The sequence below is a fragment of the Lissotriton vulgaris genome, chromosome 4_1, assembly GCF_964263255.1.
Source record: "Lissotriton vulgaris chromosome 4_1, aLisVul1.2, whole genome shotgun sequence".
NCBI lineage: Eukaryota > Metazoa > Chordata > Amphibia > Caudata > Salamandridae > Lissotriton > Lissotriton vulgaris.
Window position 1 is genome coordinate 19,511,292 of NC_141691.1, and position 26,318 is coordinate 19,537,609.

Sequence of the window (26,318 nt, forward strand, 5' to 3'; positions counted from 1 at the left end):
ATACAAGTACACATTGATCTGCACATAGTCACTTGCCTCCCAGCCAGTTACACACACACTCAGTCTTCTATACAAATACTTGGGCAACCAATCAATAAGCTATATAGCCACTCATATAGCTACTGATCAACACATGCAGAAGCTTGCACAACAACAGACATATTGATGCACACTTTCAGACAGTTTAGTCATTAACCCATGCATTCAGTAAGACACATTCATTCACTCGCTCAGTCAGTCACGCACCTACTAAATCCTTCATCCAGACACTTATACATTCACTCATTCTTCAATATGTAAAACATATTTAAACTTTACAGAAACACACAGTCACTGGATGATGTCATCAGTGATGTCACTGACCATGTCATGAATGATGTAATATGTGACATCATCAGCAGTGGATTGCGGGTGCGCGATATATAGTTATTGCAACTAACTATATATGGAATTTCATTGGGTTTTATGTCAATAAAATGTCCAGCTAACTATATAGGAGGAATTTCAATGGTTTTTTATATGTTAATTCCTAACTATATAAGGCCTAAAACCTATGGTTTTTTTAGTGAATATATATATATATATATATATTCACTGAAAAAACCATAGGTTATAGACCATATATAGTTAGGAATTAGCATTTACAAAACCTTATTTTACTCACACAAAACCAAATGTCATGAATGATGTAATATGTGACATCATCAGCAGTGGATTGCGGGTGCGCGATATATAGTTAGTGCAACTAACTATATATGCGAATTTCAATGGTTTTGTGTGAGTAAAATAAGGTTTTGTAAATGCTAATTCATAACTATATATGGTCTATAACCTATGTTTTTTTCAGTGAATTTTCAAAGTTTTGTAAATGCTAATTCCTAACTATATATGGTCTATAACCTATGGTTTTTTCAGTGAATTTTAAAGGTTTTGTAAATGCTAATTCCTAACTATATATGGTCTATAACCTATGGTTTTTTCAGTGAATTTCAATGGTTTTTTAATAGCAAATATCAAAAGCTGTAAAATGTATTCTTCTTTCAAAGGAAAAATATATTTTATATGTTTTTAATATAATTTTTTTATGTATATATTTATTATTTTTTTTGTTTCGCTACCGGTCCGCGCACCAAGCAGCTTCCTGTTAGCTCAATTTGGTGCCGCAACCCGCTTCTCGTACCAGGAAACGTTCCGTTAGCGCAACTGCCACGTTCGAAAACAACATTATGACGCATCGCGTAAGCGCGACGTATGGCATTGCCGTGTATTGCGTCTTATGACGCGCTGCGTTAGCGCGGAAGTGCTCCGGAGCGCGAACCGAGGCGCGAAGCACAGCAACCCGGAAGCGCTCTGGGTGTGTAGCGGGACGCGTAACGTAAGCGTAAAAGGTCATGTGACCTGAAAATAACACTTTTTATTGGTTTAGAATTTTTTTTCCCAAATGATGAAAGCCCACACCTTTTTTCCTCACTCTGACTTTCAACTTTGTGAGAGGAAGACCAGTTTCTTATTATTCAGTGATGGCATCAGTAGTAGCTGCAGCTGATGGACCCCACCACCACCACAACCACCTAGGAAGGAAGGACCACCTACACAGTTGCTTCCAAACCCAGAGGAAGAGGAAGAAGAAGAGGAAGAGGAGGTACAGCAGAGACAATTCTTGCCTGAACAGCCCCGGCAATCCCACCACAAAGACAATTTTATTTGGCAATTTTTTTCTTTCCCTCAAGGCCAAAAAAAGGTCAATGTCCAACATGTGACATGCCTCATTTGCAAAGCAGTTCTGTCCCGAGGCACAGACAAAAAGTATAGTTTCGGAAATTATACTATGCCCCGCCACATGCAGAGGTGGCAAACAATTAATTACAGCGTTGCAGATGTTCGTCACCTCCAAGATAACCCACCAACTCCTGTGGCCAGTACATCGCCACAGGAAACTGTATTGGGACCAGAGGCGAGGGAGACGGTCCCAAGTATACAAAACAATTTTGCGCACATGAAGCTAATGTGCATTTATTGTGGTGCACACTTTGTTATGGGGAGAGGAGTGTCAATTTAATGAATAGAGCATTTGAAAACCACAAGTGCTCGAAACGCCCCAAAAACTATTTTTTTTTTGCTCCTGTTGAGCCCTTTCTAATGCCTGTTTTTCATTGTTCCCCCCCAAAAAACCCCAAAAATTAAAAATTGTTCAAAAAAAAAAAATTGTTCAGAAAAATAATAAAAAAAATATAAAACAACAAAAACAATAAAAAAAAGTTCTTTTCAGAACTACCTCCCGTTTATAAAAAATTGCTAAAATGTTTAGCACTCTGGCTATCTATTTTTTGGGGATTCGCTTCCTGGTTCACGCGCCGGTGCGCGAACCGGAAGCAAACCAAAAAAAAATTAAAAAAAAATAAAGAGTGAGTATAAGGGAAGGAGACAGAGAGAATAATGTTAAAAGAAAGACAGCTAGAGGGAGTAACACAGAGATACTGTATAATAGATAATTATACAAAGAAAAGATGTAAGAGGGTAAAATTGAGAAAAAGAAATTAGATAAGGAAGTGAAAGAAAAAAAGAGAGTAGAAGAATAATAAACAAGAGTTACTTGGAGTTACTTGGAGAATGTGAGTGAATGTTCAAATTAAAAAGAAAGAGAGTAAAGGATGTGGAGTGAGAGGTAGGGATAGAACTGGACTAAAACAACAACCCTGAGGAAAGGTGTTAAAAAAACAGTGAGTTTAAGTAAAATGAATTAAAACAAGGTGTATGATAGTGAATAAGGTTAAAACATGTGGAATGACAGGGAGAAAAAACAGAAAGATGAAAAGAAGAAGTGACAGAAAAGGAATCCTTGAAGCAGCAAAGAAATGTAAATAACATTTGTGTGCTTGAACTACAGGGAGAAAGCATAATGAACAACTAGTAAAAGAGTGAAGAGACAGAGACAATGAGAGTAAGAGAGACGGACTGAGAGAAACGGAGTGAGGAACTGTGAGAACAGAGAGACTGACAAAAGGAGTGGAAGGAGTGGAGTAAGTAAGTAATTGAAAATGAATGAGGGAAAAAGCAAAGGAAGGAAACTGAGGGTTAAGGAAATAAAGCAGTGGAACTAATAGAAGTTGAATGTGATAGAGATGTAAGGGAAAGAGTACTACATACTTACTTTATAGTTGTTGTTAACTCCATCATTTATATTTTTTTTACTTTCAATCTGTAAAAGAAAGAACAAAAATTTGAAAAATATTAAAACACGTATTTAAAAAATAGAAAAGACAAGGCAAAAGGTTGAAAATCATACAATTTTACAAAGAAATAAAGTTAGAGATAAACATTCAGAAAGGAAAATAAAGTAACGGTGAAAGACAGACAGAGTCAAAAAGAAATAGAAATAGAGTAAATTACTAAGAGAATAAAAAGGAGGATAGATTCAGTGACAGAAAAGAAGGATAGAAGAGAAAAATAAACTGAAGATGTGTAAGATACTAAAAGAATGTGAGTAAGGTAAACTAAATAAGGAAAGGGTGAATAAGGAAAAGAGAGTGAGGGAGAGAGGGTACAGAGAAAGTGAAGGCAAGAGTGTCAGATACAGACTGAGTGAAGCAACAACGAAAGATAAATGAGTGAAGGTGAGTTATACTAACTGATTGCAACAAAAAAGGAGAACCCAAAAACAAAGGGAAAAAAGATGGAAAAGAGAAGCGAAGCAGAGGGTCTAAAAGCTAGAAATTGGTGCATGAGAGAAAAGAAAAAAGGCAGAGTTGGAATAAGGAAACAAAGGTTGAAAGATAAGTGGAGTTGGAGAACAAGGATGAAAGAGAATAAAACAAAAGGCAATGTGAGTATGTAAAGAGGATTGATGTAAGGTAGTAAAAGACAAGTGAGCATGAGACAAGACGAGTACAAATTAAAAATCACAATACAAAATATAGAATTAATTATACATGTTAAATGGTTTATTTTTGCTGTTCTCAGAATATATCAAATTTCACTAAAAACAGTGAGTTGAAGGTAGTCATCATATAACAGCCGGGAAAAAAAAACACCATCAAAATGATTATGTTTAAAAAAACCATATAATATAACAAATCAGAAATCAGAACTCATCAAAAGTACACTTACTTTCCATAACGTCGAATGATATGCGACAAACAGCTTATACTCTGTTGAGCTCTAAAAAATCCGGCCCGCCACTTTCAGAAAGAAAAGCTCTTTTTTTTTTAGTAATATGTTAGAAACAATAAATGACTTTTCGCTCTCTACCACACTACTCCTCAATGCCAAATCGTGTAAGAGCCATTTTAAACTCATCGAATTCCTCAAAGCAAATCCCGTCATTTTCTTTTTCCCGGACTTTCAGAAAGAAAACTTCCAAAATCACTTTCACAATCTTGTACTAATAATATCTCCCCTTCTAGTTTACTCATGTTTCACATTTCCTATAACATTGATACCACTTATTATGAGGCACACTTACACTACCTCTATGACTTTTCCAATTTTTTCATTCTCTTGATCTCAGTTACTAACAAAGCAATTTAAAACAACAGAGTAAATCATATCAACTCTTTGAATCATTATAGGCCAGTTATGTACCGCTATGACTACTTTACAATTTTATTTATTATGATCACTCTTATTCACAAAGCAATTGAAAACAGCAGACTAAAATTTATCAACTGCTATAATCTTCGTAGGCCACTTTCCTTCCCGAAAATTTTGGTTGTAGAAACACTAGGTAAGAATTTCTTAAGTCAAAAGGTAAACGATTTTTGAAAGTTAAAACAGAATCATTGCAGAATGACCAGCCGTTTCCAGATTTTAAATAAGCTGTGTAATGTCCTGAAGTTGTTGAAGGACCGTCATGATATATAATTGCTGCAGTTAAAAAAGTCCTTCCTGATATTGACAACTGCGAAGCCACAACATTTTTAGAACTGCTAAGGGAGAGTGAGGTTTCAGAGTAAGAAGAGGGCGGTGAGAGAGATCGAGGGGAGGAGAGTGAGGGTGAAAGAAAAAAAGTAACGATACAGGAAAAGTGAGGGAAAGACTAAGGGAAGCACTGTAAGGACAGTAAGCAAAGTGAGGGAGCAAAGAGGAGGACTGAAAGGAAAGAACAATCAGTTCAAAAATACAGTTGCATTAAAGCATGAAGTTCTTTTCCACACATTTACATTTAAATAACCCATATGGAAGGCGCCAACCCCCTCGGGGAATGGCGGCGTTAGTGGCAGACAAAGGGCCGACCCGGAGCAGGATCGCTTCCGGGTTATGTGACCCGGAAGTGAGAGCGGGACCAGGACCAATGGGAGCAAGGGTCGAGGTACGCCCCGGAAGTGATAGTAGGGCGCGAGGCTTAAAAGCCCGCGACCAGCCTAGAGGCCCCCTCTTTGTCCGCTGATCGCCCAGGAGTCGGACGTCTCCAAGAGAAGACATCGCGGGAAGATCGTGTAGGAATATACAGCGAGAGTTAATCCGACTCGTGGTCTAGGTTAGCGGGCCTTGCAGTGTGTGCTGGATTTCTTTACAGCTTTCGTGTTTTAATTCTCTTGATTTAGATATTTCGCGTTTATTTCTCTTGATTTAGATATTATTTGCAGGGGGGGATTGCCGTGGTGAAATCCTCATGTACAGGGGGGGGTGAGCGCGGGCGCTCGATCATCTGTTTCCTTGGGTCCGGGCCCAACCGCGGCGCGGTGGGCCTAAAAGTCGTTGGGTTTCTCGATAAGTTTTTAACGTTGTTTTCTTTAAGTGCAGGATGCCGTCGAAGAAGGTGCCGAAGGGTAAACAACCCGCAGCCAAGAACGATGAATACCTTGCCTTTACGGAACTGCTGGAATTCACAAGGGAAAAAGGCATGGATTGGGTACTAAAGAATATGAGAGACGGGGCTAGAGCAGACGCGAACTCTCAGGAGGAGAGGGGGAGAGGCAAAAGAGCGAAGCATACCCCAGAAAAGCTTAGAAGCTCAGCAAGAGGCAAGCGGTCTAGGCCGACGGATTCACGACCAGTATCACCAGGTGAGGAGGAGGTGCCAGAGACAATTGATTCGAACTCGGGTCCAGATAACGACCCAGAGGAACCCAGAGGACGCCGATGGCCAGTATGATGCAACTAGGCCCACGCAGATAGGAGGGTTCCCCGTCACTTCTGTGGGGGGGACCGGTCCGCACGGTATGTTACCGCCAGTAGTGGCACAGCCGGGTAGCGGGGTGTCGCAATGATGTAAATAATTAATTTACTCTCTTAATTTCTATGCAGGTAAGTACTTAGTCAATAATAACTCAATCGGAATGAAGGAAAACAGAGTCCGTGGTGTAAGAGTTTCTAAGGGGTTTATTCCTCATAAAGGAATCAGGATATCATGTTCTGACCACCACACAGGGTGTCAGAAGGGATAGATGAGCGCGCTAACGTTTATTGACAATACATAGCTTATATACTTGATTTACATCATAACGTTCAATGTAAGAGGCGTAACAGCTGAGAGAAGACAAGATAACAGTATACACGTGGTGCTAGTACATCATCAAGAGGCGTAAACTAGGCGTAACTAGGGTGTGTGCTAGAAACGTCACTGATAGGTGACGCAAGTGGGTGGCACCAAGGGGTGGTGCTAACAGAATGTTGCAATGTCAGCAGAAATCGGAAGCTTGGATGCGCGCGCAGCTGCATGACGTGTGATAGACGGGGTGCAGGGGACTTGACATTTACACTGACGGAAAGAGACAGAAGTCTGACATGTCAGATCAACTTGTACTTCTATCATATCTGATATCTGGTGTTTAGGAACTAAGCTATCTGGGCAGAAAGGTCTCTAGAGCAAAAGCTATTCTATACTTGCTAGGAGTGCGTGTATAAGCGCCTGAGTGTCTGTATGAGAAGCGTGGGGGCATGGGGCCTTCCATGGAAGCATGACAACAGAGGCTATGAATTACTTGCATAAAGACAGGTCGGCCCTTTAGCCCTGTAGCTGAGGAAGGATGTTTACTGAAGCTAGCAGGCTGGAATGTATCTTCGGGGAGGAAAACAGATAACGCGAAGGTTATAGTCAATCTTGGCAGGCAGCAGGCTGAGCTGAGCACGGAGGGCCGCGCTAGAAGTAAGTCAGAGTTCACGGGTACGGGGGCTGCTTGGGCAGAGGCCCTCGCAGTCAGAAGCCAAAGAAGAGGCTCGGTGGCAGAGATTCAGGGCCTACTTTCAGCCAGGCTGAGAAACGTAGGAATACACTTCAAAAAGACGTTGGCATAGCATACTTAGGAGCGGACCATCAAACCCATTCATGGTGGGTCTGAAAGAGGACAAGTTAACGTTGGACGCAAATGTATTTGCGTCTTCATAGCTGGTACAGGAGGGAAGTTACATGCACTTTTAACTCGTACATGGAGTCGGTGGGGTACTCGCTAGGGAACACAACATGACCATAAAATTTATATTACCTCATTCCCTCCTTGTTCCCTACGGACCCTTCATGATATATCGATCCTCATAAATCGATCGGTTTGTTCCTGTAACATTATACGTTCATCTTTCTTTCTCTGACTGTTTGAAAGGCAACTGGAATGCTCAATGCAGGATGTGGCACACAGTCCACATATCGCTGGCCCACACTGCAGGCATAGGCAACAACTGAATACTATAACAAGACCAATGCCTAGGAAGGATAAGATCTTCCATCCCCAAGCCGTTAACGTAGTCCAGAACCAACCGGACCAAGTCCAGGTGCCTGGATTCTGATGTATCTGATTTGCAATTTTATGTAAACGGGTGATAGCTTGATAGACAGATGGTGCATTTTGTGGAATGAAAACACAGCAACTTGACCCGATGACCTTACAGGCTCCACCTCTATCTGCCAAGATGACGTCAATCACAAGACGATTTTGAAGGACAACAGTCCGTATAGCAGACTGCTCCTCTGTTAAGTTACCTAGAGCGGAGGCAGTTTCGTTCACTACTGCTTCAAGTGTTCTCGTTAATCTGCGTATTAATTTACTGTTTTGGACAGGTCCTAGGAAGAAAAAGAATCCTTTATTAAAATCAGTGTACTGTTCCCATGCCGTTTCTGTGTAGTCGACAAGGGGAATATCTCTTTTGGGTCTATTCGGTGCTAGATTGGTATTTCTATGGTAATCAGGGGGAGCTAGGAAAACAGGTGGCAGAAGGAATGCAATGTAACAGGTACCATCCCAGTCTGGAGGCAAACGTATGTATGCGGTATGACCACAAACGAAGTAGGAATGACTAGTAGCTTTAAAGGACGACTTACCATGGTCACTGAACTCGACCACAGTAGTGCATTTACTATGACCTACGTGTACTGAACCTTTCTTGCTAACACATAATTCACCTGTGACTGGTAATACTAACATATGGGGCAAAACTGGAGCAGTTTCAGATTCAACAGTGAGGATCATAAGGCTAATTGTGTAATTACCTAATCCATATACTTCATTTTCTAGATCAGTTCCTATTCGAGTAGGAAGTCCCTCTTTATCAGGATAACAGACGTTGAGTAGGACTAAGTTCAAGTTTCCCCAAACCCAGCCCCCTTCGGAAACAGCGATATCAGGATCTAAGGAATTAATTATTTTAAACCATGCTCCACAGGAGCCATTGTGAGTGAATGGGTACGGAAAGAGGGGCAGAGCTCCCTTGTAATTCTGGTAGGGAGGGAGTCGACCACATATCCAGCAGTCTGTAGCATTACTTGTCTGATGGGAATGGTGTAACATACTAATGAATGTATTGTTGCGCAGCGCAAGTCTGTAAGAGAGTTCATGTGTAGGAAGTTCACTAAAAGTGTGTTCAGCAGAGACATTGTAAGCAGATTGTTCACGCCTGAAAATAGGCCAGTATATAGGTAACAGAATGCTGGCAATAATGAGTAGTATACTGAGAATAAACATGATTATTAGTGTCACTATGCAGTGACTACGAAGCGATTTGCAATATGTTCTTTTCTTTTCCTCTCTCTCTCTAACTCGATCTAGGGGATACATGTCAGAAACTATTTAACCGATTCACCTAGGGGAGGACTTAAACAATTAAACTGTCTGACTTGCTAGATCGAAGCTTCATACGGTAAAGTTCTTGAGGAGTCTTTTTCTCTTTTAGGCACAGTAACGTCTTGTGCTTCAACACAGTCTTTGGTGGGGGTGGACGAGTCAGAGTCCTGTTTCAGTCCGTTTTTTAGTTCATTGCATAATTTGATGTGACTCGTGTGGACCCACCCCTTTCTCCCCTCGATTTTCACGGCGGTCCTGGTGGTAAGCAGAACGGTCTTTGGAGACTTCCAGTGGGGCTCCAGCGGACTTTTCCGGTCGAAATTCCTGACGAGCACCAGGTCCCCTGGACGGACCTCATGCGCCTTCACATCGGTGTTGTCAGGGAAGGCTGCGGCAACCTGTGAACGACATGATCGGAGTGCAGACATCAAGGAGGCAAGGTAATCTGTCAACATGTTACAATCAACATCAGTGATCTTTTTCGGAACGGGCGTCCCCCACATATTCGGTGGTCTGCCAAAGACCACTTCGTACGGGGATAGCCCTGATCTTGAGTGGGCGACCATTCTCATGTAGAATAGTGCCACGGGCAGGGCGACTATCCAGTCGACCCCTTTTTCCTGACAGATCTTGGCAAGACGGATTTTTAGTGTCTGATTATGCCTTTCTACAAGGCCAGCTGCTTCGGGATGTCGGACACAGTGGAACCTCCACTGATATCCTAGCAAGAGGGAAACTTGTTTCATCAACTCGGACGAGAACGGCTGTCCGTTATCTGAGTACACGACACGGGGCAAACCGTACCGTGGGAAGAATTCACGAACCAACTGTCTGGCAGTGGTCGGAGCAGTGTAGTCTGGGACTGGGTATGCTTCGGTCCAGCGGGACAGAGCACAAACAATTACCAGGACATACTTAAATCCTCTACAGCTATTCATCTGGATGTAATCCATCTGGAGGACTTCAAAAGGGTGATCGGGAGGATGGAATCCACCTTGCTCAACAGGGACGCTTTTACCTGGATTGAACTGACAACAGATCATGCAAGTACGCACTTTCTGTTTTGCTGCTGCTCGTAAGTGTTTGTTGTACCAGAGATTCTGTAAGCTGTCTAACATGGCTTTCTCTCCAAGATGGGCAGGACTATGTGCTGTATTTATCATGACTTGAACCATTGAGTCGGGGAGAAACCATATAGATTTTCCCTTCGTCACCCAACCTTGACCTGTCTGAATCCCTCCTAGTTCAGTCCATTTCTTTATCTCCTCTGGAGTAGCATGTGTCTGGATGTCAATTACGTCTAGGGCGGGATCTCTAACTGTCATACACTGTGTCTGTACTATTGTCTTTGTCACATCAGTAGTCTGGGTGTGAGTCAGTGCTGTATGTTTTGCTGTCTGGTCTGCCAGGTCGTTACCCTGGGAAACGGAATCTATGACTTTAGTATGTGCCTTACATTTCATGACTGATATGCCCGAGGGCAAATGTATTGCTTCTAACAGTGCTTGAATGAGGGGGCCATGTTGTATCTTGGCCCCATGGGAAGTCAGAAAACCTCGTTCTTGCCAGAGGACTCCGAAGTCGTGTACAACTCCGAAGGCATAGCGGGAATCTGTGTATATGTTAACATTTCTGTTCTTGGCTAGAATACAGGCTCGGGTCAGAGCGATGAGCTCTGCTGCTTGAGCAGACAGTGTGTCAATACGATGTGTTTCTTTAATTTCAGTTTCAGTGGTCACGGCGTACGCGGCCACTAATTCTCCTGTACTTGTTCTCATGCATGAACCATCCACATAAAGTGTCAGGTCTGGATTTGTCAATGGGACATCTGTTAAGTCTCGTCTAGGCTTAGTTACTGCATTAATTATTTCTATACAATCATGCGGAGCTGGATCTGTCATAACTGTAGGTAACAGTGTTGCTGGGTTCAGGATGCTGCAACGTCTGATTTCTATGTGTGGCTGGAATAGTGTTAATTCATAACCTGTCAGTCGTGCTATAGTTAAGTGTTGAGTCTGGGTTCTGTTTAACAAAACCTCTACAGAATGTGGTACTTGAACTGTTAACTGATGACCTAAGACAATTGAATCACTTTGTCTTATTGCTAACGCTGTTGCTGCTACTGACTTTAAACACGCAGGGAGTGCTTGAGCTACTGAATCCAATGTACTAGAAAAATAAGCACAAGGCTTATGTGAACCTGCTTGATCTTGAGTGAGGACAGATAACGCTGTGCCATCACGTTCTGTAACAAAAAGTGTAAACGGTTTGCTGTAACATGGTGTCGCTAAAACTGGTGCTTGGCATAAAACTTTCTTTAATTCTTCAAAAGCTTGTGTGTGTTCCTGAGTCCAAGGGAGGACAGTCGAAGTTGCTGCCTCCTGTGTCGTTAACTGGATGAGTGGTTTAGCTAAAAATGCATACTGGGGAATCCATTGTCTGCAGTACGAGGTGAGGCCTATGAAGGCCCGCACTTCCTTTTGTGTCTTGGGTTGCGGCATGTTCACAATTAACTGAATGCGATCGGGAGTGAGCTGTCTCCCCACTTTGGACAGTAAGTGACCCAAGTACACAACTTGCTGAACACAGAATTGTAGCTTCGAAGGAGACACCTTGTGTCCCTTGTCAGCCAGGAAATGTAAAACTGTCAGTGATGCTTTTTCACATTCGGGCTTACTTCGTGCGGTGATCAGCAGATCATCGACGTATTGTAGTAAAGCGGAGTTAACTGGCATTTGAATACAATCTAGTTGTCTTTTCAGTGCTTGACTATAGATGCTGGGGCTTTCTGTGAATCCTTGAGGTGCGCGCGAAAATTTGAAACTGCGTCCATTTAAACAGAATCCGAAGAGATATTGGCTCTCTGGATCAATAGGCACGCTGAAGAAGGCGTTCTTGAGATCAATTACAGTAAAGAACGTTGCTTCTGAATCAATAGCAGTCAAGAGAGATGATATATCGGGGACCACAGGATACTGTGGGATAATGCATTTATTCAATTCTCGAAGATCAATCACCAACCGATATACTGGCGGTGCATTGGGATCAGTACGTTTAAGAATCGGAATGATGGGTGAATTACAGATATTGGAGTCGGTTTCGACGACCACTCCTTGGGCAATGAGCTCTTCAATGATTTTCAGTAAAGCCACTACAGCATCGGGTGGTAACTTGTATTGTCTGATTCTGGGTAATACAACACCTGCCTTGAGGGTAACGCGGTATGGTGTAATGTGCATACATCCTACATCAGTTGGGCCTTTTGCCCACAAGTAATCAGGTACATTTTTCAATCTGACGTCAAACTCACGAAGAACGTAATGACCCTTGAAATCCCGCAGAAAGAGTCTAACTCCCTCCGGGGAGCAGCATATTATAGCTCCTAGAGCCTTCAATGTTTTAATTCCTAATAGATTTTCCGGACATGATTTTGTTAGTAACAGGTCTGTAACGCGTGATAATGGACCCACAGCCAGGGGAACTGGTTCTGATACTTCATTTACAATAGGCTGTCCTGAAAACCCAAGGGAAACATTTTGTGAGCCTGAGAGGGGTGCCCCTGGAACTTCGTCATGACTTATTGTAGTGCGACTTGCCCCTGTGTCAATTAAAAACTTTCTATCTTTCCCCAATACTTGACTGTGTACATAAGGACCTTCTTGATCTACAGGAACCTCGATAAGAGGCAAGCCACCTTCCCTCTCTAGGCTGTTTCATGTATATCGGGAATATTCGGGGTAAGCAGACTGGGCATACTGGTACATCTGTTGTGAGACTTGCTGAGTTGCAGCAATGGGCTGTGGCTGTGGTACTGCTACGGTCTGTGCTGTCTGTGCAGATGCATGCATGGGCTGTGTATTCTGTGTAGACTGATGCTGGTTATGGTCTTGTCTAGGCGGATGCGGTCTCTCTTTAGTTTTACCTGTCGCTATGTTATGTTTCAGAACTGCACATTCGTGTACGTAGTGACCTGGCTGCTTGCAATAATTGCACGTTCCTTTAACAGGAGCTGCAGTGTGACTTGTCTGGGTCGTACCTTTTCTGTGACTGTCGGACGGAACCGTCTGTGCTACTAACATTTTCATTTTCGTGTCTTTCATACGTTTCTGTTCCTGATCTTGTTCTTCCCTAATTCTATTCTGGTGATATTGTAACATTTGTAACATCTGGGATGGCGTATTTGCTTGCCATGTACTCTCGACCTTATACACTCTATTTTTAACTAACGGTAGGGAATTCTCGACTAACTTTGATACAAAAAGATGTGGGTACGACTCGCTACTTGGCTGGAGGCCACTATTGATAATAAAACATTTCTCGAATCTTGAATAAAAATCGCTAGTATCCTCATCATGTTTCTGTTTACAGGACGAGATTGCATCCCAATCCTCCTTTCTAGTTGTCAATAATCTGGGCATGACCTGTACTATTAAACCTGGTAATGCTTTCGTTCTGTCCCCAAGGCCTAACCCTGGAATCCGTTTTTTCTCTTCGTCTTCTATTTCTGCCCAGGCAATCTTTGTGTCTCCCACCTCCCATTCCTTTTCCTTTAATTTCTCGAATATCCCCGTAGGCAATAATACTTTCAACATTTTCATGATATCATCATATGTGTAGTCCCCCATCAGTAACATATCTTTGAGCTCTCTGTGAAAACCTGCGGGGTCTTTATCATGGCACGGGACTAATTTCTTCATTTCTAACAGTTCTAACTTAGTCAGAGGCGTGTGTACATACACGCGTTTCAGAACCTTGTCCTCACCCATAACAGGGTGTACTTCTCGTAAGGGGTTCTGACTTTCAATACCACCCCTGCACTGCATATGGTACATTTTCCTTTCTGGGGGTGGGGCGGGGACATATTCGGGGCTTACAAAGGTATCATATCTGCGTCGTTGTTCTAGAATTATTTGAACTAATTTTGTACTTAAGCCTCTCCATCTATCCATCAGTAGTGCTTCCAGTGTCTCGTGTAAGGGACCTGGATCGGAATAATGTTTTCTGTATTTGATGAGAAGGTGCTGAATCATGTATACACCTGCTAATTTCTGTTCGTCGGGGGAGAGGTTCAGAAATGTCTGTACTACGGTGTCATCATTATATATGTCTGCACTTTCGGCCCATGATACCGCTGATCGGGCTAATTCTTGTTCATCCATAGAATTGAGTACATGGTACCCAACTCGATCTCGAAGCCGTTTATCAGTTTCCTGGAACTGATGCTCAGCAGAATTCGGATTCGTTAAGGCAGAGAAGAAAACTCTCTTGCTTTCTGGACGGATACCCTTCCTAAGATAAGTTCCCTTACCTACATATGCTATAGTGCTTGTAGTCGGTTCTGGTTCTTCAGATTCTTCTTCCTCCTCGGAGGGAGCCTTTTCTATCTCTTTCTCGTGTACTGCTATCACTGCTTTCTTAATCTTTTTATACATGGCCTCTATGCAATTTTGTCTGTCATGTTTTCCGTCGGCTATATTTTGACCCCACTTATTCAATGCATCTAATTCACTCTGATCTGTTCCGGGCCTGTCTCGTTCTCTTATTAGACAATTTATGAAAAATCGTAATATTAGTGCTTGCATGTTAACTTTCTGTTTCTCCAGGGCATCCTTAATACTGTCGGGGTCCTTTCCCGTTTGAACGAACTCATATATTCTATCTAGGCGCTCCTTCATTCCTGCATAACATAACAAACTATCAGTAGCAGATCTTAACCGTAATGACGCTAATATCATTAAGTCGTCCTGTCCAGGTTCTGGATCATATCTACAAACTGACATATTTTCCTTTAATGCGTCAAGGCGGGATGAATTAGAAGAACGGGGGGATCTGTGCGTAAGAGGACTCTGTATACCTCTGAGATTTAATCTGTGAGTCGGTGGCGGGGTCTGGAGACCCGCGGTCGCACCTCCTGAAGCGGAAGCTTGGGCATTATCTCTGTGTGCAGTCAGTATCTGAATTTGTCTTTTAGTAGGATCTGATTGAAGTGGTTTCGGCAAATCAGTTTTAGGTGAGGGAAGTGGCGGGGCTGGCGGAACGGAACTAGTCTTTTTCGGTGTCGGCTGAGCGTGATCTTGGGGAGCAGTACCACCCCCGGCCCCGTCAGTAGGCAGGGCACGAACAGGCAGATTTGTGTAAGCTGGCGCTACATCTTCGAGGTATGAATTTAGGAATATGTCTTTAGTAGTCTTATGCATTACTTTAGTTGGAACTAATGGTGACGGCAAATTTTTCGGTATTTCTGAAATGGCGTCAGGGGTACCATCGGCCAAGAGATACATGTTGTTCACTTTGCCATTTTGGATACGATCTATTTGTTCTACTTTTACTCGAATTCCCTCAGTAACTAATTCGTTTTCTTGGGCCTTTTCTGATTCTTTAAGCCTGTCTTCTCTACGGAGTGCTCTATCAGCACGCTTACGTGATTCCTTACGCCAAAATTCTATGGCGTCTTTCTGAGATTGTCTAGCTTTCTTTTTCCGTAATATTTCTTCTACCTTTATGATGCACTCGGCATCCCATGTTCCGTTAACTGGCCATCGGTATCTTTCCTCTAGGTGCTTGGTATAATCTGTCCATAACTCTAGATACAAGATGGCGTCTATGCCATGCTTATTATACATGAAATTACCTGGAGTGTCCCTAGGGGGGATTGGAATCTCTTCCTCTAACATCCCTTTCCTAGTTCCTATCTGCTTTAATTTGTTGAAAAACGGCATTGTGCCTACTTGATACTGAAATGCTTGATCCTTAATACTTAATTTCGCCTGTAACTATTTAAACAAGAAAACACAATAATGCACAAAAACAATCACATTCATACCACGACATTAATCACATGAAACATTTAAAGACATAGCTAACTTCCCCCTACTCTGAATGTACCGCTCAACGATACGGATACACTGCTGTAACAGTGCAGAAATTCGGAATACTTTATATACTGCTAAACAGTACAGATACACTGCCTAAAAAACAGTGCAGACCGGACTTGCGTACCCAAACCCGTCTAGATACGACCCAGCAATGGTACTCACCGGGAAGCACGGAAAACAGAAGGCCTCGGAAAACTCGACTGGACTCGGCTCGGAACTTCGGAAAACTTCGGAGAACTTCGGAAAACTTCGGAAAACTTCGGAAACCTGGTGGGCCTCTTCACACCTCGGACCTTGCTTCCTTCGGCTGGGCTCTGGTCGGGATCCTCCGCACTCCTCACCGCCTCGTCTGGGCACTGATTGCAGTCTTCGTCACCTCCGTGTGTCAGAGGGGGATGCAGGAAATCCTGCCAGTACACGTGTAGTCCGTCTAACTGATGGCAGGGGACACGGATCGCAACGCACCTTCCGGCGCGTGAGGTGGGGGAGGGGTCCCTATTCGGGCGCCAAAATGATGTAAATAATTAATTTACTCTCTTAATTTCTATGCAGGTAAGTACTTAGTCAATAATAACTCAATCGGAATGAAGGAAAACAGAGTCCGTGGTGTAAGAGTTTCTAAGGGGTTTATTCCTCATAAAGGAATCAGGATATCATGTTCTGACCACCACACAGGGTGTCAGAAGGGATAGATGAGCGCGCTAACGTTTATTGACAATACATAGCTTATATACTTGATTTACATCATAACGTTCAATGTAAGAGGCGTAACAGCTGAGAGAAGACAAGATAACAGTATACACGTGGTGCTAGTACATCATCAAGAGGCGTAAACTAGGCGTAACTAGGGTGTGTGCTAGAAACGTCACTGATAGGTGACGCAAGTGGGTGGCACCAAGGGGTGGTGCTAACAGAATGTTGCAATGTCAGCAGAAATCGGAAGCTTGGATGCGCGCGCAGCTGCATGACGTGTGATAGACGGGGTGCAGGGGACTTGACATTTACACTGACGGAAAGAGACAGAAGTCTGACATGTCAGATCAACTTGTACTTCTATCATATCTGATATCTGGTGTTTAGGAACTAAGCTATCTGGGCAGAAAGGTCTCTAGAGCAAAAGCTATTCTATACTTGCTAGGAGTGCGTGTATAAGCGCCTGAGTGTCTGTATGAGAAGCGTGGGGGCATGGGGCCTTCCATGGAAGCATGACAACAGAGGCTATGAATTACTTGCATAAAGACAGGTCGGCCCTTTAGCCCTGTAGCTGAGGAAGGATGTTTACTGAAGCTAGCAGGCTGGAATGTATCTTCGGGGAGGAAAACAGATAACGCGAAGGTTATAGTCAATCTTGGCAGGCAGCAGGCTGAGCTGAGCACGGAGGGCCGCGCTAGAAGTAAGTCAGAGTTCACGGGTACGGGGGCTGCTTGGGCAGAGGCCCTCGCAGTCAGAAGCCAAAGAAGAGGCTCGGTGGCAGAGATTCAGGGCCTACTTTCAGCCAGGCTGAGAAACGTAGGAATACACTTCAAAAAGACGTTGGCATAGCATACTTAGGAGCGGACCATCAAACCCATTCATGGTGGGTCTGAAAGAGGACAAGTTAACGTTGGACGCAAATGTATTTGCGTCTTCATAGCTGGTACAGGAGGGAAGTTACATGCACTTTTAACTCGTACATGGAGTCGGTGGGGTACTCGCTAGGGAACACAACATGACCATAAAATTTATATTACCTCAGCAAGTTTGGGTTCAGCCCGGGGGGGTCGCCCAGTTACCAGGGATGCAATTATATGGGTCGCATGGTCAAGCGATAGGTAGCAGCCCTGTAAGCTCAATGTTTCCTGCCTATACGGCTCATGGGTCCCCCTTAGCGATGACTGCTTACTCTAATCTAGGAGGTCCAAGTCAGGGCTCAATGGCGAACGCCGTAATCGATGTGGCGGGTCCCTCTAATGGCCAGATGCATGGGGGGTTTGGGGGGCAGCCAGCTGGCTCCCCGTTACTAGCATTCAGCCCGTTAATGTTCGGTTCGTCCTCGATGACCTTATCGCCATCCGCGGGGATCACGTGGCATGTACCAGCAGATATGAAGGACAGGATACTCAGAGGCGAATACGTGGAAGTGTTCGACCTTATCAATGCAGGGGTGGCGGCCGGAAAACCCAAGGCCGGGAAAGAGGGAGATTACAATCAAAAGAAATCGTGGGTAGAATGGTCCATGAAGAATTGGATCACGGGATTCGCAATATATGCCGCTGTTATGCTTGAGAAGTATCCGGTTTTAGGCCCACAATTGATGAGCTATATATCCTTGATTCATGGAGCGGCAACAGAGTTTCCAGGCCAGGGGTGGCTGAAATACGATAAAATGTTCCGACAGATGAAGGCAGTTCACCCGGGTATAGCATGGGACCAGCGGGAGATTAATTTATGGCATACAGTCTTCTATTCCACCCCTTCAACGCCTACCCCGGTCCCCGCAACTCAGAGCCAGTCCTTTCGAACTGACAAAGGGGTCGGTGAGAAGAAACAGGCCTGCTGGCAGTTTAATAGAAATGAGTGTACCAGGGGGGTCTCGTGTAAATTCAAACACTGCTGTTCCTACTGCGGGGGTACCTCTCATCCCGAGGTCAGGTGTTTTAAGAAAACTGGTAACCCCAAAGAACAGCCCAGTCACAGTGCCCCAAAAGGAAAGCCAACTAAGACTCCCGACAAAGCTGCCAACTCCAATTAAACGGCATGTCCTGACACACCTCCTCAGTAAGTACGATAATCTTGAAGAGGCTCAATTCCTACTGCATGGTTTTACAATGGGCTTCCGTATCCCCTCTTCAGCCCCCCCTTCCAATGTCCCACCTCGTAATCAGAGCTCAGTGTTGCGAAATATGGAGGCAGCTCGAGAGAAGATCATGAAGGAGGTAGCTTTGGGGCGGGTCGGGGGCCCTTTTGCAGAACCACCTACCCATAATCTGGTTTGCTCCCCATTGGGTCTAGTTCCGAAAAAAGAGGAAGGTAAATTCCGTCTGATCCATAATCTATCAAGTCCTCCAGGGCTTTCGGTCAACGACAAGTTAGACCCAGATCTTTGCTCGGTGAAGTACACCAAATTTGACACGGCTATTGAGAAATTGCAGGCATTTGGGGAAGGAGCCTTAATGGCTAAAGCTGATATTGAATCAGCCTTTAGGTTACTGCCCGTTCACCCGGACGATACCAGGTTCTTGGGCTTCACATTTGACGGTAACTATTTTTTGGATTTGTGCATGCCCATGGGGTGTTCTATTGCTTGTGCAGTTTTCGAGACTTTCGCAAGGTTCCTGGAATGGGCGGTCGAACAGTTTCTGACCTCGGACAACTCACATTCAGTAGTCCATTACCTGGACGATTTTCTGTTCATGGGTCCCGAGGGTTCCCAGTCATGCAGGAAGGCCCTGCTGGGCTTCCAGCGCTTGGCTGGGGCGCTCGGCGTACCTTTGGCGGCGGAAAAAACCGAAGGCCCGACCACGTGTTTGACCTTCCTGGGCATAGAGATTGATACAATGGCAGGAGTGTGCAGGCTGCCAAAAGTCAAGGTCGATGCCTTTAGGGCCGCTATTGATAGCTGCCTGGGGGCAAGGAAGGTAACCTTACATCAGCTACAAGTTCTCTTGGGTCAACTGAACTTTGCTCTGCGGGTCATTCCTATGGGCAGGGCCTTTTCCAGGAGTATAGCGAGGGCAATGTCTGGGCTGCGGGCCAAACACCACAGGGTGAGGCTTTCAGCCGAAGTTAGAGAGGATCTTCTGATTTGGAGAAGCTTTTTGAGGGATTTCAATGGCACGGTGTTGTGGCGAGCAGCCTGTTCTTCTAATACGGATCTTGAGCTTTTCACCGATGCTGCAGGTAGTATTGGCTTCGGAGCTATATTCGGTCAAAAATGGTGTATGCAGTGCTGGCCAGAGGACTGGATAGAGCGAGGCCTGACTACTAACATTTCCTTTCTTGAACTTTTCCCCATAGTAGTAGCTTTGCACTTGTGGGGAGATCTGCTGGCAAACAGGAGTATAATATTCTGGTCGGACAACATGTCCGTAGTCATGGTGATTAATAGCCAGAGGGCTACCTGTACTTGGGTACTCAGGTTGTTGAAAGAATTGGTTTTGCAGTGCCTGAGCCATAATGTCCAATTCACTGCTAAGCATGTTCCAGGGGTTGAAAACAAAGCGGCTGATGCATCGTCTCGTTTTAAGTTGACAGAATTCCGGGAGCATTGGCCCCAGGCGGAGACGTCAATGTCAGCCTTCCCAGCGGAGCTATGGAAGTTTGGTGCCCCACAGCCGCTGAGTTGATATCTGCATCCCTGGCCCCAAGGACTAAGAGTATGTATCAGAGGTCATGGGATTCGTATATGGCATACCTGAGGGGCGTGGGTGTAGTGGATATCTTTGCCCCCCAGAGTGTTTTAGGCTTCATTGTTCAGCAGAAAGAGCAGGGGAAGTCGGTAGCATTCATGAAAAGGCAGTTGTCGGCGTTAGCATTTTATGCGGGTCTACGGGGGGTGTCTGATCCGACAAAAGATCAGAGAGTGAGAAGAGCAATGAGAGGTTGGGAGCGCCTAGCACCCGGGGAGAAAGATTCTAGGAGGCCGATAGACGTAGAAAAGTTGATAAAAATCCTAGAGGCTCTACCGTTCGTTTGTTTCTCCCAATATGAGACGCAGCTGTTCCGGGTAGCCTACACCTTAGCCTTTTGTGGGGCGCTACGAATTTCAGAATTGCTTCCGGCGTCCAAGTCGGATAGGGAAGGGGGTCTGAGGTGCTCGGATATAATCGAGTCCAAAGGTGTCCTACGGCTCAGGGTGCGGAGATCGAAAACGGATCCGCTGGGTAAAGGTACCTGGTTACAATTGGGTAGAGTAGAGGGTGAGCCCTTCTGTCCAGTCAACTTGCTGAGGGTATTCCTCCAAGCCAGGCCCCAGGGAGCGGATGATAGACTTTTGATTCATGAGAGTGGGTTACCCCTTACCAGGTTCCAGTTCACTCGAGTAGTAAAAATGACCCTGGCACGGATCGGAGTTGATCCGGGCGATTTTACATCACATTCGTTTAGAATTGGTGCAGCGACAACTGCTGCTGGCTTAGGCCTACCCGAACACGTAATCAAGAGGTTGGGTCGCTGGAAATCAGCTTGTTACGAACGTTATATCCGCCCGCAATTAGTCTAACATGTCTTTAGCTTTCGTCCCCGTTTGTTAGAATCGGCTGACTGTATCTCTTCACATTTACTCTTCATATTTACTTTAGGTACCTCCCCTAAGAGAACCCAAATCTGTAGGTGTGGCCACTCCTTCATTCGCAGGGCCGGGGCGCACTTCGAAAAGACACTCAGGGACAGGGTGACCATGATGCGAGGTTGTGACCATCATTGGGTGGGGATAGGCGGGCAGCGCCTGGCGGACGTCCCGAGGGATGTAAAAGCGGTGTTGGCCAGAGGAATGCCTTTGCCGGATGTATTCGTGTTGCACTGCGGAGGCAACAACATGATTCCGGGCGGAAGGAGAGAAGTGAAGGAGTCCCTGTTCTCTACTCTAGCAGCAATCAAAAACACTTTCCCAGAAGCTATAGTGCTATGGTCGGAAGTCATCCCGAGACTCGTGTGGGCTCGGGGCGCACCCATGAAAGCAATAAACAGATCGGTTAAAAGGCTGAACCAGTCGGTGGCGGAGATCTTGCGGAAATCTAGTATTAAAGCGATTCGTCACAAATTAATACAGGCAGACAGGCCGGAGCTATATGCGGAGGACGGAGTCCATCTGTCGGAGGCGGGTATGGAGATATTCATAGAAACAGTCCTAGGGGCCGTCTCCGAAGCTCTTGAGCGCAGGGGGGGGAGGTCGAGTCCGCCAGTAAGCTCCTCGTCCTGTGGCGGGGTTCCGGACAAGAATACCACGGGAACTTCTTGTCTAGAGACAGTTAACTCTGAACAGGTTTGCTAAATCAGTATGGACTCTGGGCTGGCGGGAGAGTTGGGGCCGACCTGCTGGTGGCCTTGGCTTTCCAGCCCTACCCCGGAGGCCTCTGGTTGCCCAAGTGGGCGCTTTCCTCACCTGCGGCTCTGTTGACCAGAAGGGGGTTAACGTTAAGGGAGCAGGTGATCTGGATTGTGGCCTGCTGGCGCAACCCTGAAGTCAAATAAAAGGCCCATTGGGAATGGGCGGTGAATGTATATATTGTATATAAGTGCAAGTTTACTCTTGAATACTGTGTTGGAATATGTACGAATAAATAAAGAGATTGGTGGGTCAATGAGGTAATTGACCTGTGAACTTAATTTTAATAAACAAGCACACTGCAGAAAATCAAGTACGACTCCAGAGTTTGCTGTGGGATTGGGTCCTTGTAAAGCATGCAGTGTGGCGGGGGGAGAATGCACTTTGTCTGCCATCTATTAGAACATACGCAATATCTACAGAGGAGACGGTGTACATTGAATTTTAGACTCTTCATTGGTACCTACATGTTGGTACTTACATCACCCACACAACACAACATCTCTATTCAGAGCTACCCTACCTCAAAGCACTCTAAAATATAATGTTACTATTTCCCTTGCTTTTCCCCTCGTTACGCTTTCCGGAACGCTACCCGGTGCGCGAACCGGGCGCTAACCGTGCAAATTTTTTTTAAAAAAAGTTTTTTTTTAACATTTATGGGCCTCCTCAGCCACCCTCAGAAAACCTAGTGGGTCAGGATATGTCTCCTGTGCCCCCTTATTCCCATTCCCAACATTGTTATCCTCCATCTTATGACTAAATTCATCCGAAACATATGATGGCGGACTCCCGTTACGCTTATTTACCCATTTATTCTTCCGCCGACCTTTAGATATAACTATATTAAAAATATTTATTTTCCAGAAAGTCACACATTCACTGGATGATGTCATCAATGATGTAATTTGAGATGTCATCTGTGATGTCATGAGTGATGACACTGACCATGTCATAAGTGATGTAATATGTGACGTCATCAGCAGCGCATTGCGGGCGCGCGAGTTATAGTTAGCTGAGCTAACTATAATGGGGGAATTTCAATGGTATTGTATGAGTGAAATGTCCAGCTTACTACAACATGTGTGAAACCTATGGTTTTTTTATGAATTTAGAAGGTTTTTTAAATGCTAATTCCTAACTATAACATGGCTGAAACCTATGTTTTTTTCAGTGAATTTCTAAGGTTTTTTAATTGTTAATTCTTGACTATAACGTGGCTGAAACCTATGGTTTTTTAGTAAATTTCAAAGGTTTTGTAAATGCTAATTTTTAAATGTATTAACCGCCAGTAGGTAGTTATCGCCTGGAGCATTCGAGGGCCCTGGGGACCCCCACAACCCAATGCCGGCTCCTGCAATGTCCCGGGGAGCGCACCCCCGGGACACTGCTGTTTGCTGTGGGAGGAAGGGAACATCCCATAGCAAACTTGGTTTGCATTTTAAAAGAAAATCCAATCCAGATTGCTTTTCCACATGGGGAGATGCATGTTAGCAACTCCCCATGTGGAAAAGAAGTTGTGCACCAAACAATCTGGAATTGCACACCCTACAGATTATGAGTCGTGCATACAACACTTGCTCAGTAGGAGGCCGCACTGAGCGCGGTGCTGGGTGCACAACTTCTTTCAGTAATTTCTAATATCCCCGGGGACACCATCCCCAGGGGATTATAAAAAACATTGGGGACTGTGGGGGGAGCCCCAATGCCCCCACGGCCTGCGTCCTTCGGGAGCCGGCATTGCTTTTCCACATTGGGAGCTGCTAACATGAATGTGGAAAAGCAATCTGGTTTGGATTGAAACATGTGTCAAAGCAGCCTTCTCAGACGTTGTTACGATGGCCACTCATCATCGCAGAATGCACGAACATTGAGCTTTTGAGGTGTTTGGGGGGAGGCAAATTTTTGAAACACAACCTGTAAGATAAAACGGAAGTTAACATTGTGTGTCATTTCTTTATCAAATGAGAACGGAAGTGAGAGAGTGACTGAAAAGAATATCCTAGCTTACTTTTCTGTCACTGGTATGTTTTTCACCACGTGCCGGGACATAATGCACCCTGAAGCTCTACATCTAAAAGGTAGTAAAATAAAGATGTTATGAGTGGTAATTGTTACTATCTTAATGTGGAGTAGAATTACATCGCCCTTTCACACACCTTCCCTCACAACTATTTGTACAGTTCCAACTTGTTAAATAGGCTTCGATTTTTGAAAAATTACTATAGTAGTAATATTTTTATTCGGTTGTGAAAGCAAGGGGTGCAAAGTGATACACGTGGTTTTGATCATAATGAGCGTCGGACATTTGACCAATAATAAAAATGTTCCTGCTAATGGAAAAAAAATGCAATAAGATACGGAATATAGGACTGCGTAAGCCTAAATCGTTGCGTTGCCTGTTTGTATCCAGTCTGTTGCACCCCATTGACTCCCTCTCATGCGCACCCAGGCCTCTTTGCTCACCTTTTCTTAGACAGGACACCTTCTACATCATGCAGTCCAGCTCTGCCAACAAGAAGTCTGACATATGGTGCTAAGTCTCGATATGGTTATAGGAAAGGACATACTTGTGCACCTATCTTCATCGCAGGTTCCTCACCTGCTCAGTCCTTGCGGTACCACTAACTCAGTGACCTAAGAGGCCACGCACGTAGTGGTGGGCCGTTGTGCTCAGTGGTTCGGGCCTACATGAGGCGTCCGAACAACTAGGACGGGCCATCACCGAGTTTGGGAAGGGAGCAATTCTAAAATGGCGTAGAGCACGTGCGCCTTGTCTTTTTTATTGATAGGGTCACGTGTGTAGTGACGCATGTGCTGGATGGGTGTGGTGTGGCCATATACCAGGCTTGAAAGAGTGTGTGTGTGCCGTTCTGACAACTGGACCTGGAACTAAGAAATCACTACAATGGAAATATGGGCAATGTTGCGTTTTTGTTTTTTCTTGGAAGTGTAAGTGGAGTGGGCTGGCCTGACGTATGCCAGTGCTGCACAAGGCTCTGAACCATGATTCTGGAGTTATGGGCATGGTTCTGTGGTGAACTATATGAGAAATCAAGCGACTCTATATTTATTCATAGGTGCATACATAAAAGATGGTGGACAAGACGCATTTCTGCGATTATGTGTGTTTGTTGTACATTCAGTGAAGTGTTGTAGCTGTTAAAAGTTTAAGTTGCAGTGTTTGGCGCATGAAAGGCAATTAATATATGTACGTATGTGGTCATTCAGGTATACTGTTGAACTTGCTGCTAGAAATCAGTGTTTGAGGTAAGTACGTAATTACGTTATCAACGTCTGCCTGAAAATGTATTGTAAATACGGTGCTCATGTAAGTCGCTGACATAGCTTTGGGTTGAATATGCACTATATAAATAGGCGAAAAAAAATGAAATTAAAGGAGGAAAAGCCCACACTTACTGTCAGAGGTAAGAAGGTTGTATATGCTATTTATATCACAATACAATGTGGTATGGCACAGGAGCAGCATTTTACAAACATAATAAATACACAGACACAACTAGATAGCTGAAATGTGTACGGGTATGTGTGCTCAATTACATTTTATCACGTTACATTTGTTAACAAGTGGAATAGTAATCATGATATCATACATAGATATTACATCGTAAATGGTTTATGACTTCTGCTGTACAAAGGTAGGAGCACTACATGTAAAATAATACACAGAATATCCTATTGCAATGGGTTCATGAGTTGTGGTGCGCTAAGGTGGCGAATATTTATGGTGCACTGAGTTAGTGGTACATCTGGTAGTCAGCGTGTTGCCTATTGGACTGCATAATCTGTAATCACGAATGAAATTAAAGATGAAACATGTATGGAATACATTGTCGAAATGTGTATGTTTCAGGAACATTATAGTTCAATTTTTGACCTGTGCTGTCCACAGTGTAGACTGCCATTGAGTGTGCCTTTGCAATTGCAGCGTGAATTTTGTTTTTCAACTAAACCTAGAACTGATATGAAAGAAGTTTTTGAAGGAAGGCTACTAAAAGGATATTGTATAGGGTTTGATAGACATTTTATTTAGTTTGGTACTGCACTCTGCAAATAATGAATGAAGAGTCAGTTGAATTTTGCCTGAATACGGCCACGTGGCAATGAATTATGGTGCACTGCGAAGACGCGCGGTCCAGACAGGCCAAACTGGGGGTAATGTTTTTTGACTACTGAATGTTGCCTTAATAAGGTTACTTGGCTATTATTTATGGTGCACTGAGTTAGTGGTACGTCTGGTGCTCAGCGTGTGCTCACCCTGTGATGATGCATGGTTCTAGCAGTCTGTACTCAAAGCATTGACTGTTGCATACTGTACTGCATGAACTTTAAGGGGAAAAAAACCTACCCTCAATGGTTATCGATTGCTCTGCAAACTAGGTCTACTGATTGCTCCCCATAACA